Genomic DNA, 16,185 nt, shown 5'->3' on the forward strand with positions numbered 1-16,185 from the left:
GTAATGTAGCCGAGAAAAGTCTTAATCCTATTCAACTCTACAATTACAGCGATGGCGATACGACTGTAGTGAGGCTAGATGAGGATACCGGAATGGCCTTAGTGCTAGCCTCGGTCTACATGCCGTATGAGACACCTGACCCGCCGAACAGATTTGTCCGCAAACTGGTGGAGGAGACCTGGGCAGTTGCAAACTGGTGATGGGCTGTGATGCAAATGCTCATCACTTCCACTGGGGAAGCAGTGACACCAATATGCGAGGTGAGTCCGTATTCGACTTTATTTTAGTTTAGTTCCAGAATAGGGTAAGGGAGGAAGTCATTGATATCACCCTTACAAATATGGAGGATACTTCTATAGCAGACTGGAGAGTAGCGAAGGAGTGTCCCTTTTCGGACCATAGAGCGATACACTTTCGGGTCTGCTATATTAGTAAAAGGCAATCACCTCATCGCAATTCAAGTAGAACCAACTGGGAAAACTACAACTCTCTCGTTTCTTCAAGGCTGCGTGAGCTTCCTGAGCCCCACACAGCGGAGGAAATTGATAGACAGGTTGAAGGTCTCACAGGTATTTTTCGAGGTTGCTATGAGAAGACATGCCCATTAACATATCCTGCTAGGAGAGCTCAACCAGTTTGGTGGAACAAAGATTTGGCCAAACTTAGGAAGAGCAGCAGGAAAGCATATAACAAAGCTAGTAAATCTAAACTCAGTACCGATTGGGATCTTTACAGAGATGCCTTTAACAAGTACAAGAGTGAGATTAGGAAGGCCAAAAGAAACTCATGGATAAACTTTAGCGAGGCCGTAGAGGAGGTAAGTGCAGCAGCGAGGTTCCGCAAGGTGATCTCAAAGGACCCCAAACCCATTGGGAGCATTATGCGGAACGACGGTACCTGGACTAACTCCGCTTCGGAGACTCTTGACCTGTTAGCAGAGACCCATTTTCCAGGGTGTGAGGATGCCAATCCAGGCCCGCATAGGGTGGCTTTGAGCAGGACCTACACCTTGGAGGATTCGGTCCTTGTCGACGAGCTAATAAGTGATCACAGAGTTTCATGGGCGATTAGTACTTTTCAGCCCTACAAGTCTCCTGGACCTGATGGTATAATTCCAGCGATGCTTCAGAATGCACCGACTAGTTTGGTTACCATACTGCGAAGGATCTTTAGGGCCTGCATTCTACTTTCGCACATACCTGCACTATGCAAAGAGGTAACTGTGACCTACATTCCCAAAACAGGGAAGCCATGTCATTCGTTACCTAAGAACTATAGGCCAATAAGTCTTTCTTCCTCTCTTCTAAAAACTTTGACATCATAAGCAGTTCACAGCATGCTTATACCAAAGGGAAATCGACAGAAACAGCGCTGCATAACGTTGTGAGTTGTATAGAAAAGAATTTGGATGGTTCGAGTTCCACCCTAGCTGCCTTACTAGATATGGAAGGTGCCTTTAATAATGTGAAACTCGAATCCATTCATTCTGGTCTAGAGTCACTTGGTGTCCCCTCTATCCTTACTAATTGGATTGATAGCATGTAGGCTTATTCAAGTATTGGGAAGAGTTCCGTTAGGAAGTCGGTCACCAGAGGCACTCCACAGGGGGGAGTTCTATCTCCCCTACTTTGGCTTCTGGTGGTTAACGGGATACTTAAGGAACTCGGGTAGTTGCATATGCAGACGATGTAGTAATCCTAATAAGTGGGAAATACTTATCTACGCTGTCTGAACTTATGCAAGGTGCTCTGGTCAAAATCTCACGCTGGGCATATAACAATGGTCTTGGCGTGAACCCGGCAAAGATAGAGTTGGTACTATTCACCAAGAAAAGGAAAATAAATGAATTCACACCACCCACGCTAGATGGGGTGCAACTGACCCTCTCTACCGAGGCGAAATACTTGGGGTGATCCTTGACCATCGGCTAAAATGGAAAAGGAACAAGGAGGAGCGTACTAAAAGGCGTCTAATTGCACTTTATTCTTGCAAGAACTCCATAGGTAAGAGCTGGGGCTTAAGGCCACATGTATATCTTCAGTGCAACGGGCTGTCCCAGTTATGAGAACTAATCTCATAACTGGGGCAGCAAATAGCACCCTTTAGGCAGCCCATGTTGTTTTGAATTTCCAAACACTGGACATTCTGACACAGTACAAAGCGTCCAGGAGTGCCTTGAGGCTTAAGGAGATAAATCAGTGGCGTTGGTCAGAGCTTGGACATGCTAGTATTCTGAAACGGATAGGCAGCCAGATTGGACTATGTGACAGAGGGGGTGATACTGACTATATTTCACCATTCCTGGACTTTCACAAAGTGAATGTGTTTATCCCTGAAAGAAGTGCTTGGGAGCAGGACAGACCACTGCCCGATCGGCTACCCATTTTTACCGATGGTTCAAAAATGGAAGATGGCGGATGGAGTTGTATATTAGCCGCTCATATAAACTTAGGGACGACTGTAGTGTCTTTCGGCCGAGGTTTTTGCTGTTTTAAAAGCTTTAGAGCTACTAGAGGAAATGACGCACAATGCAGGTATAACAGCGACCATTTACGTGGACAGCCAAATCTAGGATTGTTCAAAACTGTAGGTCTTTTCTTAAAACAAGCAATTTGGACGTCAATTTTTGTTGGGTACCAGGGCATTGTGATGTTGAGGGTAATGAGATAGCTGATGAATTGGCGAGGCGTGGCTCCCAATCCTCGGACCTAAGGGTGGAGGACTGCGTAAAGCCACCGCTCTGCTACTTCCTCGGCAAACTCTGGCAGTTCTACGCAGAGAAAACCGTAAGAATTTGGCAAGACATACCTGGATGTAAGGTATCTAAGTCAATCTGGCCGGCAATCTCAGGGCGTAGAACTGCGTCCCTTCTCTCACTTTGCAAGTCAGAAATCAGAATCGTTACAGGGGTCATAACTGGCCATTGCCGACTGAGATCTATGACTTGTAAGTGGGATGACAACAACATTGAGTATTGTAGGTTATGCGAGGATGAGGAGGAGACGGAGACAATCGAGCACCTTCTATGTAGGTGTCCTAGACTGATGGTCAAAAGAAATAGACTTTTTGGCGCGCATGTGATTGAATCTCTCTCTTTCTTCTCCTCAATTGACACTACAGTCCTGTTAGCATACTGCAAGAGCCTAAATTGGCTCTGGGGCAGATCAACATAGGCTTTGAGTAGTCTTATATATACTCTTTTATAATCAATCCTCTTCTAAATCTGGTATTTTCCTCTACAAGCACTCATTCTTTCTATTTCTTTCTCTCTCGTCTCATCACTCTCCACTTCCCTCCTTTCCCGTCTTTCCAACCTAATACACCATCTCATCCCATACAGCACACTTCATCATCATCATCAACAGCCCTGTATCACCATCTGCAGGCAAAAAGCACCATTCAGAACATACATCACAGCAAGGTCTCTTGCACACCATCATCACCGTATGCACAAATCACCATATACCCAGAATATACATCACAGCCATGTCTCTTGCACACCATCATCACCGTATGCACAAATCACCATATACCCAGAATATACATCAAAGCTCATGTCTCTTGCACACCATAATCACCGTATGCACAAACAAATCACCATATACCCATCATCCGTACATCATCATCTACAGACACGTAACATCATACAGCCTCATCCATAACAAACATCACATCACACTTCTACTTCACATCATCACCATTTGCTTGCACACCATATACACACACCATATAGCCGGATCCACAATCACTTCATCTATAGCCGACTTACATTCCCATCACATCATAACATCATCATCACATACAACACATATACCTCAATAGTCAGGATGATCACAATGGACCTCAAGGTCTCCGGGTGGAGTGGTTGCCAGCGCGGCATCTGCGCATCCTAAACCTAACCTAACCTACAACAAAATATTCTTAATTCTACTAAATTAAACTATTAAATAAATAAATAACAAGGCGGAACCGTCAATTTTGAGCATTTTTATTCATTTTATTTTCAATTCATTTTTTTCAAAAAACAATTTTTTGAGACAGTAGAAGACTGCCTCCAAACAACTTGACCGAAGGTACAGAAGATGGTTGATCTTCTCTGGCGATCCTACAGTGGACAAGGACCAGTTATCACCCAACCACAGATAGTGAGCTGGGCCCATGGGAACCCAGGACTCTAATAAGTCTGTGATTTCATCACCTTCGGGTACACATCCGGACCTAGAATAAACCCGATGTGTGAGGACTTATGGAAATCGGGATCTGCTAGTTGTATCCCAGCATAGTGGTCTTTTACATAATTCTCGCCGAAATGCGAACAAGTTGGGTAGAACCGTAGCAAGATTGTAGGGTTATTTGGCAGAAGAAATCCTGCCCAACTTTTAACGGATTGAGCTGAAGCTTCCTAGCCAGCGTTGAGCATATACGGCTATGTCCAGCACATGGGTCTAACAGTGCTCGAACAATTACCTGAGAATCAGGAAGAAGGAGCTTTACAACCATTGTTGGCCCCGGGATAACAATGGGCTGTATGGACTGTATAGTCGGACTGACGGATGTCGAAGACATGGACAAAACCGGACCCGACGGGGCGGACTGACGTTTCTTAGAAGACTTTTGCCCAGACGAAGTCGGTTTGGTTGTAGGCGACATACGGAGAGAAATAGACGCATTGTCTTTTTTACCCGAAGGGCGGACATTTCATTAAGGAACCGGTGTTTTGGTTGGATGAAGAAGCGTGTGGTGGTCACATTTTCACTTCTTACAACGATGACGACTTAAACAATCACGTTAAATATGGGACCTGCATAAGCAATTGGAGCAGAAATGCCCCTGAACCACAAATGATTGGGACACGCCCGGATGACATGCCTCTGCGTGCACAAAACACATTTGGGGCCTTGTTGTTGAACTGACCTTGCTACTGTGCGTTTGCATTGAGGTTGGGTAGCCACTTCTGTTGGGGGAAGACTGGGAACGACTGGTGCAATCTCCCGTAAAGGAGACGTCGAACCTATAATCCAGATTGAGGTATGGGACCCAGCACTCACCTGTGCAATCTCCCGTAGAGGAGTAGCGGTGTCTGGGACCTCGGTATTGACAGTTGCGGCGAGGAGCATCTGAGGGGTATCTCCTGCCGGTTGGGATTCAGATCCCGGGGTTGGAGGCAGCGCTGCTGTGTAATTCTCCCGTAGAGGAGAAGCAGCTTCGGCTGGCAACGTCGTGGTGGTCGGTAGTGCAGTCTCCCGAATAGGAGTGGCAGCTCTAGTGACCCCGCCCAGATCGGAGTCCTGAGACCCCAAAGGTACCATATCGCATCGACACCTCTCTCTTCATCCGACATTGGGATGTCCTTCTTGTAAAAGGGAAGGGAAGCAACCATCGAAAGTTTTCCATGTCTGTGAAAAGACGGCACGATAAAGAGAGGTGAACATTTAATCGTCGTTGGTCAGTGTTCAATAATAAGCAATATTGAACTGAATTTGTATATCTATGAAATTAAAAAACAATAATTGAATTACATTTTTCGTTTACATATTTCTACATATTATAATTGGTATGGAATCACCCATATATTACATGAAGAAGATTTCTCATTATAATTATCTTTGAATTTCTCATTATTCCATGTTTTCTAATCGTCTCTATGACTTCCCACACTCTTTTTCTTGCCGTCTCTATTGACACTCACTTAGTGAGAACCAATTCAGCACATTCCGCAAAACATATGTAAACATACACGCATTGACACTGCAACAACATACCTTGCATTGTTGTTGTACTGCTTTTACAATTTCTTCTTTGCCCTTCAACACTAAAGGGTAAAGAAAGATTCTAGTCTTTTGTCAATTCGGTAACAGAGCGCACATAAAAGTGGTATTAATTGTGACGAGTGTGAAAGATCATAGAGATCATAAAGAAATAATAAATTTATCAAAATTAACAATTTGAAACTTGTTTTGGATTACAATAACAATCAAAATTAAATAGAATTAAAACATCAAACTGTAAAATAACCAAAGTGAATTTAAAAATTATATTTGTAAATAAAACTGTGAACAACAAAACCATCATACATATTTCATTCCAACAACAAAAGGACAAACAAAGGGTAAAAGTAAAACAAGAAAATAAAATCTACAGTCCAGAACTAAATTAAACTAAACAAAACAAAACTCAAAATTTATTTTCCCATAAACGTAAACGTTAATCATTTGGTCCTCGCGAGCCTGATCTTGTGAAAAAAAAATTGCAATATCTCTTACCAGTGACAGCAAATATAACCAAATTAAAGTACAAACTTTAATTACGCAAAAAATATCTAAAGAACTTCTATTAAACAAAACAAACCCCATCAAAAAAAAAAAAAACAATAAAACGGAATATTGTGAATTTAAATAACCGAACTTAAAATTCTTGTCAAAAAATTGTGCAAAAAACATATTTTTTACTTTTCGTCACAAAAAAAAGGAACTTGAAAAAATATTTACCGCTATTTTTAACGGCACACAGTTTCTCAAAGTTAAATTTTGCACAAATTCAACGTTTATGTGTTTCTATTTGTGTTTTCTAGACCTCAGCCTAATCACAATAACAAAAGGCGCAACGACCTCCTTACCAACAGTCTCATAAAAGGAAAAACACAACAATAAGCAAGTAACGATAAAATTTGCACAGTGAGTACACCACACCATTACCTACACATACACATCTTTCGCTATGTACATATCAGAGAGTGATTGATGTTAGACTTGTTAAACTCCCTATGTGCCTTTTTAATTGAGGGTTGCCATCCGTAAGAATTTATGGAATACATCCGTGAAAACATTAGCTGATCACTTGATTAATTTATTCGATACTTCGGTGCTAACTACAACACACATCACACTTTTATTCTTACCAACATACAATTTAGTGTAAGCTAAATCTTTGAAATTTCTTCGTTATTTAAAAATTTACATTGACCTACGGACTTTGGATTTTTGAAAACTTTCGTTTGCCTTTGGACAATCCACAATACTAAATTGACTTTTGGTCGTTCTGTGATAAACACCACGATTCTATAAACCTAAATCAATTATTATATACATATTTGCTAATTTCTGATTGCACTAAAATTTATTTACTTTAAATTTTTGACGTCATTGCATTTCCTCAATTTTTGAACTCTGCATTCTTGTGATATTTTTTGTTGATTTGGCCGATTCTCTTACTGCGGTCTTAAGCTGACACCTGCGAATTAAAAATACACAACCTTGCTTGCCTTTTGGATATCTTCTATTTGCGCTAAACCTTGTTAGCTCTTTGTTGGTCATTTTACGGAATTTGGTCGATTTGCCAAAAATTCGGACTTTTCATCGTTTTTGGTCGGACTTCTCTACTTGGTCATTTACTTGGTTTGGACATCTTACATATTTGGTCGGTTTTCCCTTTTTGGACATTTTTAACTCTGGAGACTTTCGTTAAAGTTTAATCGGATTTCTTGTCAATCACCTGCTGACATAACACATTCTCTGCATCATGGATGTCACAAAGAAATTCACAAATGCGTACAACGACTTGATTGACTTCAATGAGTTACAAGTCGGAAGTACCTCGGAGGATAATGCACACGCCCTGCAAGCACTTCGTGTCCATTTGGACCACATCTGGACACACGTACGACGATGTTATGAAGAGTGCCTGGATTACATACCCAAGGAAGGAGAAGCTCCTGTTGACCTCAAAAAACTTCGAGCTACCTACAGAACGGCTATCACTGTATACAAGGACACTTTAGGAGCAATAAATGCTGAAATCGACATCCTCAGCAACAAGTCTTCGAAACAGCAGCATAAAACGGTATTAGAAAATCCGGTACATTACTCAATTAAGTTTCCTCCATGCTATACAGACATTTTTTATGGTTGCTACAAAACCTGGCCGACATTTCGAGACCTTTTTTCTGCTATCTATATCGACGGTACCAGGATTAGTAAGGTTGAGAAGCTATATCATCTTAAACAAAAGACTGGAGGAGAAGCTCGGGACATTATTGCGCACATTCCTCTTACAAACGACGGCTTTGACCTTGCCTGGGAAACACTGACCGACAGATATGAAAACACTCGCATGCAAGTGAACGAGCAGTTAAAAACGCTCTTCAATCTGCCGTCTGTAACTATAGACTCAAGTTCTTCACTGAAGTCACTGCAACGTTCAGTCACAGGTTGCCTTGAGACTTTAAAAATCTTAAAAATTGATATTGCCACTTGGGATCCAATTCTCATCTATTTATGCTCTCAAAAAATGCCTAGACCTTATCTACAGGACTTTGAAGACACGCTGAGCTCTAGTTCGGACATACCTACTTGGAGCGACTTTAACAATTTCTTAACACAAAGGTTCAAGACTTTAGAATCTGTAGGGAACATACAGCCAACAGTTTCGAAACCTGCTCAAGTTCCCAAGGAAAGTCATAAGTCTCAAAAGGATAAAAGGATTCACTCATTTCAAACCAACGTTGGTCACAAACCACATCATAATTTGGCATCGAATAAACAAGCCAAACCTCAAAAAACAGTGGAGTACAAATGCCAATATTGTAGGGAACCTCATTTGCTGAGGAATTGTCCAAAATTTCTAGACAAAAGTGTAAATGACCGTATTCACCTCGTCAAAACCACAAAGTCTTGCTATAACTGCCTCCTAGCTGATCACGGAGTTAGCGAGTGCAAAAGCAAATTCAAGTGCAGAATATGCAACCTTAGGCACCACACCCTTTTACACAAAGGAAATGGAACGCAAACAACTTCCGAATCCACACTTGATACAAGACCTAGCACAAGTGCACATGCACTTACAACGACCATACAGTCCACACATTGCATCGAAACCAATCATATTACATCCCTTGCTCTTCACGATGACAGTAGACCTCGTTCAAAATCGAAAGAGACTTTGCTCTTCACAGCTATAGTCGATGTTGAGTCGAACGGCCAGAGATTTGAAGCCCGAGCAATCATAGACTCCGGCTCTCAATCGACCTTCATTTCAGAAAAACTGAAAAATTCACTTCGACTTCCAACCAAACGGAACCTAATACATGTTTCAGGACTTAACCCAGCAATGACGGAAACATCAACACAAGCTTGCATTTTCTCACTTCGCTCGCGGCTAGATCCTGACTTCACGTTAGATGTATGGGCACCTGTTCTCAAGACCTTATCGTTCAATTTGCCACCACGAAATATGGATATTGACAACTATGATGATTTAGAACGCCCACTTGCGGATCCACTTTTCTACAAGAGCAGACCAATTGACATCCTCATTGGTCTCGACATTTGTTCAAGTATTTATGACTTAGCGGTTCCGATGCGTCCACACGGCTCCTTATTGACCCAAAAAACTGTTTTTGGGTGGATTGTAGGGGGGCCTGTAGAGCGATCGACCCAGTCACCTAGACATGTCTCGCTGCTCAACGCCGTAGCGTTAGACAATCTCCTAACACAATTTTGGGAGGTGGAGGAGACGCCAAAAGAGGCTTTGCGATCCAGCGAGGACGTCTTTTGTGAAGACTTGTACAAGAACACAACTTCAAGAACAGCCTCTGGAAGATACATAGTTGAACTTCCTTTTAAACCTGATGAGGAAATTGGACATTCGCGGAACATCGCAATGGCTCAGTTTCTTCGTATGGAGAAAATGCTCAGCAGGAAACCAGAAATCAAAGACCTTTATGACAAGACAATCATGGAGTATTTGGACTTGGGCCACATGAGAAGGGTTTTAAAAGAGGACATTAACAATGGACCTAATTTTTACCTACCTCACCATGCGGTAATAAAACCGGATCGGAGAACCACCAAACTCAGAGTGGTATTTAATGCTTCATCTCCTTCGGATAATAAAAAGAGCTTGAACGACATCCTGTATCCCGGACCAATCCTTCAACAAGACCTTATAATTCAAACTTTAAAATGGAGGTTTTATAAGTTCGTATACAACGCCGACATTACCAAAATGTATAGGCAAATTTTAGTCAACCCTTCGCAAACAAAATATCAGCGAATCTTATTTCGCACTTCGCCTAAAGGGCCGATTGAGGACTTCGAACTTATGACAGTGACATTCGGCGTCAATTGTGCACCATTTTTGGCAATACGGACCTTGCTCCAGTTAGCCGAGGACATTAAGAAGACACATCCGTTAGCATCACACATATTACGGAACAATATGTACGTCGATGATGTCCTGGCAGGAGGACACACAGTTGAAGAGGCCATTGTATCCAATCATCCCGCCATAATTCATGACTTACCTCCAGACAGCCTATTATCCGATGATTGTCTTCACCTCTCTGAGAATTTAGTTACGAAGACACTTGGTATTAAATGGAACGTTAGCAGTGATTCGTTTTCATTACCGCAACCTGACATCACACCAAAGTCATATTTCACAAAGAGAGAGGTTCTGTCAATAATAGCTCGGTTTTTCGATCCCTGCGGCTGGTTAGCGCCTATCATTGTGGTAGCTAAGCTCATAATGCAGCAGATTTGGCTAGACAAGGTGGGATGGGATGAAGGACTTAGACCTTTGACGTCATCTGCTTGGGAAAATTTCCTCAGAAGCTGCCCAGATATTCAGCATCAAACAGTTCCTCGATGGGTACAGTATACTCCTACATGCAAAATGGAGATTCATGGATTTTGCGATTCTTCTGAAAAAGCTTACGCCGCGACCTTATTTGTTCGACTTGAAGATAACAATGACGTACGCACACATCTTATGGTTGCAAAAACTCGTGTTGCGCCAGTTAAGAAAATCTCTCTGCCTTGGTTGGAACTTTGTGGAGCTGTTTTACTGGCAAAATTGACATCGTCAGTTATACCGAACCTCAATCTGGGACAGCATGACATTCATTTTTGGACCGACTCAACAATCGTCCTCGCCTGGCTTAAAAAACCACCATGCGCATGGAACACCTTTGTTGGCAATCGAGTGTCTGACATCGTGGAAAAAGTAGGAACATCAAGGTGGTGCCACGTGAATTCATCAGACAACCCAGCGGACATTGCCACAAGAGGATGCTCGTCCATAGACCTGCAAAATAATGACTTATGGTGGCATGGACCTTCGTGGCTTCGAGATTCTACCAATTGCTGGCCACAACCGAAACCAATTGTAGATACTCTTTTGGAAAAGAAGCAATTAAAAACTCTAGTGACTTCTTCAATAAAAAATCTAAGAGAAACCGATCCTTTGAAAAACTTTTCAAGTCTGTCAAGAGCGTACCGTTCTTTTGCATATGTTGCCAGAGTTATACGGCTTGCACATGGAATCAGGCCTCCGGCCAATACACCCCCTGACGATGTTCTAACAGAAGAAGTTAAGATTGGAAAATCTAAAATGATTTTACTGACACAATCCCACTACTTTCCCGAAGAATACCGTATGTTAGTACAAAAGCGAAAATTGCCTCACAACAGTCCACTTTTAACGTTAAATCCCTTTATTGATGCCAACGGAATCATGCGTGCAAACGACGTCTTTCGGACTCTCCAATGTTAACTCATAACGAACGACATCCAATTTTGCTACCACACTATTCAACTCTTTCATATTTGCTGGTGGAACATACTCATAAGTATACATTACATGGGGGAAATCAACTTATACTCCGAACTTTACGATCCGAATTCTGGATCTTTCGACTTAAGCCTCTGGTGAAAATGATCATAAACCGCTGCAAGTCCTGTGTCCTATACAAACGACATACTCAAAACCAGATTATGTCATCGCTGCCTCCAGAACGAACGCAGTTCACAAGACCTTTCTTGAATACTGGAGTAGACTTTGCTGGACCTTTCAGTATTCGGAATTTCACAGGACGAGCATGCTTAGTAACGAAAGGTTACGTTTGCATATTTGTATGCTTTTCTACGAAAGCAGTACATCTGGAAGCAACCAGTGACCTCTCAGCTCAAGCTTTCTTAGCGGCTTTCTCACGGTTCATCGGAAGACGAGGTTGTCCGGCAAAAATGTTTTCCGACAACGGTACAAATTTTACTAGCGCTGCAGAAATGATTAGAAAAGAACGAGTTTTGTTTTTCAGACATATACAAAATAATCTCATGCATCAATATGCTCATCAGAACCTGGAATGGAATTTTATACCTCCAGGTGCACCCCACATGGGTGGACTGTGGGAGGCAGGGGTAAAGTCGTTCAAGATGCACCTTAAAAAGATGGTCCCCAACATGAAATTCACTTTCGAAGAGTTATCTACTATCTTGGCTCGAATAGAATCTTGTCTGAACTCTAGACCTCTTTGTCCTGCAAGTGACGATCCAAATGACCTTTCACCGCTTACTCCAGGACATTTCCTAATCGGCTCACCCCTGTTGTCTCTACCCGAACCCGACATTACTGAGGAAAATATCTCTATCGCTAATCGGTGGAAGCGTGTAAAAATTATTTCCCAGATATTATGTCAAAGGTGGAAGACCGAATACTTGAAAGAACTACACCGTCGCTATAAATGGAAGCGGCAAAAGGACAATGTACGACTAAACGACCTTGTAATTATTCAAGATGACCGCATACCTAGGAATGAGTGGAAGTTAGGAAGAATTATTAGTCTGTATCCAGGATCAGATCAAAATATTAGGGTTGTTGATCTACAGACATCAAACGGTGTCATTCGTCGACCTATAACAAGGCTAATTCCTTTACTCTCCGAATAACTTTGCAAAAATTCAATGTCTATGTCCAATCAAAAGTGCCGTATAACTAATTCTCGCTCTTTACAGATATGGCCCCAACAAATTCCAAGAACATAAACTCCAATACTAGACCTAGAGGCTGGATTTATTCGTGTGGGCTCTGCAAGATGGACCACCCCATTAAATCATGCGAAAAGCTTTTGTGTCTTGAGCCTGAAGCACATTTTGACGTGGTATGTGAGTTCCTTTACTGCATCAATTGCCTCGCTTGCTCCCACACCAAGTCAAACTGTCCAACAACTTCATCTTGTCAAATTTGTGGAGGGAAACACAACACCCTCTTACACTACGCAACTCCAATAAAAGCAATGAGCAAACCACGTCAAAGTCGCCCAGAGCACAGTCACAAGCGCCTACTCGTTCGTCATCATCCGTTCGACAGCCACAAAGATCCCAAGGAACTGCTGATCGCTCACCACTAAATACTCAGCCATCAACATCAAAGGCAGCCCAACAAATCGTCTTCGATAACAACCGTTTCAAAAAGGCTCAACAACCTTCAAAAAACATACTCTTCGGCTGGTCGAAGGTGTTTGTTCCAACCGTACAAATAAAAATTTCAATGCCAGAACAACCAGGTATGTGGCATCTCTGTCGCGCCGTCATTAACTCCCAGGCAACAGTGTCTCGCATTGCGGTACGTCTGCAGTCGGAGCTCCATCTTGAAACGTTTGAATATCGCAACACCAGATTTGCAAAAGTGCTTATTGCAGCCAGACTTCATCGTTTCAACTGGAAAAGAGAAATTAGGGCAATGCTGACGAACGATCTTCCACGAAAACCCTACGACTTCCCTATTGATGCCAATCCATCGTCCGACTTCCCAGGAGATACGCTCGCAGACTCCGATCCTCGATGCAATGCCGCCATAGAATTGGAGATTGGCGCAGACTTGTACAAGGACATTCATCGTAATGGCTCTCTTGATACAGAAGTTCCTGGAGTCATTGCGCAACAAACGGCATTGGGATATGTTTTCATTGGTGCTATTGGCAAAATTTGGTAACACCTCTTTGAGGGGCCGAAATGTTCAATAATGAGCAATATTGAACTGAATTTGTATATCTATGACATTAAAAAACAATAATTGAATTACATTTTTCGTTTACATATTTCTACATATTATAATTGGTATGGAATCACCCATATATTACATGAAGAAGATTTCTCATTATAATTATCTTTGAATTTCTCATTATTCCATGTTTTCTAATCGTCTCTATGACTTCCCACACTCTTTTTCTTGCCGTCTCTATTGACACTCACTTAGTGAGAACCAATTCAGCACATTCCGCAAAACATATGTAAACATACACGCATTGACACTGCAACAACATACCTTGCATTGTTGTTGTACTGCGTTTACAATTTCTTCTTTGCCCTTCAACACTAAAGGGTAAAGAAAGATTCTAGTCTTTTGTCAATTCGGTAACAGAGCGCACATAAAAGTGGTATTAATTGTGACGAGTGTGAAAGATCATAGAGATCATAAAGAAATAATAAAATTATCAAAATTAACAATTTGAAACTTGTTTTGGATTACAATAACAATCAAAATTAAATAGAATTAAAACATCAAACTGTAAAATAACCAAAGTGAATTTAAAAATTATATTTGTAAATAAAACTGTGAACAACAAAACCATCATACATATTTCATTCCAACAACAAAAGGACAAACAAAGGGTAAAAGTAAAACAAGAAAATAAAATCTACAGTCCAGAACTAAATTAAACTAAACAAAACAAAACTCAAAATTTATTTTCCCATAAACGTAAACGTTAATCAGTCAGAATGACCAGCTTAACTACGGGTCGTTTTACGATACCGCTGTCTGTTTTCACATCCGCGACTCTAACATGACCGTCGACTCTCGGATAGACTTTCACGACGCGATCGAGTTTCCACGCGGTAGGAGGTAAATGTTCTTGTCGAAGGACTGTGGACAAATCATCCAGTTGAATATCGCGTTGGGGAAATTTCCACTTATAACGATGCACTGTGTCCGATTTACGAAAAACCTGGCCAAAACTCTAAAAATTAATAGATTTTGACCTAACCTTTGGTTCTTATGTTTTTCCTGCCGCTGATTGCATTTTTGATATTATTTAACCCTCAAGCGGTCATTTAAGGGGTCTTTTTGGTCCCTCCTCCTATAAAATGTAATCTTATCGGATCAAAATATTCTACAAATTTGTTCGCCATAAATTTTTACTATGGGTCCTAGAATACACCAAAACTCTATACCTTACCTAAACTCGAAAAATATGCAAAATTATAAACACATTTCAGGGTTAAGGGTGTACATCATGTGAGTTTTGGCAAAATTGTCATACAAAGCATCATTTTAGAAGAATGCCGTCAAAGACAAAAATGTTCTCTGCTAAATTTCACTATAAGGTACCAAAGAAAAGAAATATCTATTTGCATTACATACCAAGAAAATATCGGTATCAATTTTGCCAAAAAACAAAACCAAGAAACTAAAATAGGGTTGCAAGCTTCCACCATTTCTACAGTTTTGGAAATATTTGAGTTAAGATCACTTGGATTCCTTGCTCTTTAGGTGTATAATGTCTTTGGTAACTATACTGACAAGAATGCGAGAAATAATTTTTTTATAAATTAACCCTCGTGCGAGTCATAAAAGGGGTCCTTTTGGTCCCTTTTTCCACAAATGTGTAAAATCTACTATAAAATGTGATCGGATCAGACCAAAATATTCTAGAAATTTGTTCGCCATAAAATTTTACTATAGGTCTTAGAATATACCAAAACTCCAAATTATACCCAAACGCCAGAAAGTGACCCTATACTATATTCTGACATTCTGAATGAAAGAAAATCTGTACATACCTACAAGACAAAATATGACATAAAAACAAAAAGTGCAAATATGTGCAGGATGTTTCGATGGAAATTGGTAAAAAACCCTTCCTTTTTTATGAAATGATAAATTACACGGCCCAAATCGATCTTACTCACAACTATTTTCATAATTTATTGTGAAAATTGATCTTGAAAAAAATTAACAAGTACGGACATCAATTACACTGTGATACAAAAGTGGACAAAATTTTTTTGCAGGATTTCTGATGCACAAATTCGGTTTTGTGGGAGTCCATAGAAGACGAAAATACCTTTGGTTTCTTTGGGTCACTTCGGGTTTTGATTTTATAACGGTAAATGTAGTGAAAAATTTACTTTCTTGGATTTTCAAATTTAAACGGACATTACTTCTTAGATAGATAGATTTTTAAAATCGGTTAACAAATGGCTAAGTAATAGTGGTTGAAGTGTGACAAAAACGCATTAAAAAACAGTAAAATGTTTTTGCTTGTGCTCTAGGCTACGTAAACGACACCTAACAGTACAATTATTTACTGTTGGCAAGTAGGAAATTTAGTTGGCTTTACAAAAT

This window comes from Musca autumnalis, unplaced genomic scaffold (assembly GCF_047663935.1).
Source record: "Musca autumnalis isolate F117 unplaced genomic scaffold, ASM4766393v1 scaffold_8, whole genome shotgun sequence".
Classification (NCBI taxonomy): domain Eukaryota; kingdom Metazoa; phylum Arthropoda; class Insecta; order Diptera; family Muscidae; genus Musca; species Musca autumnalis.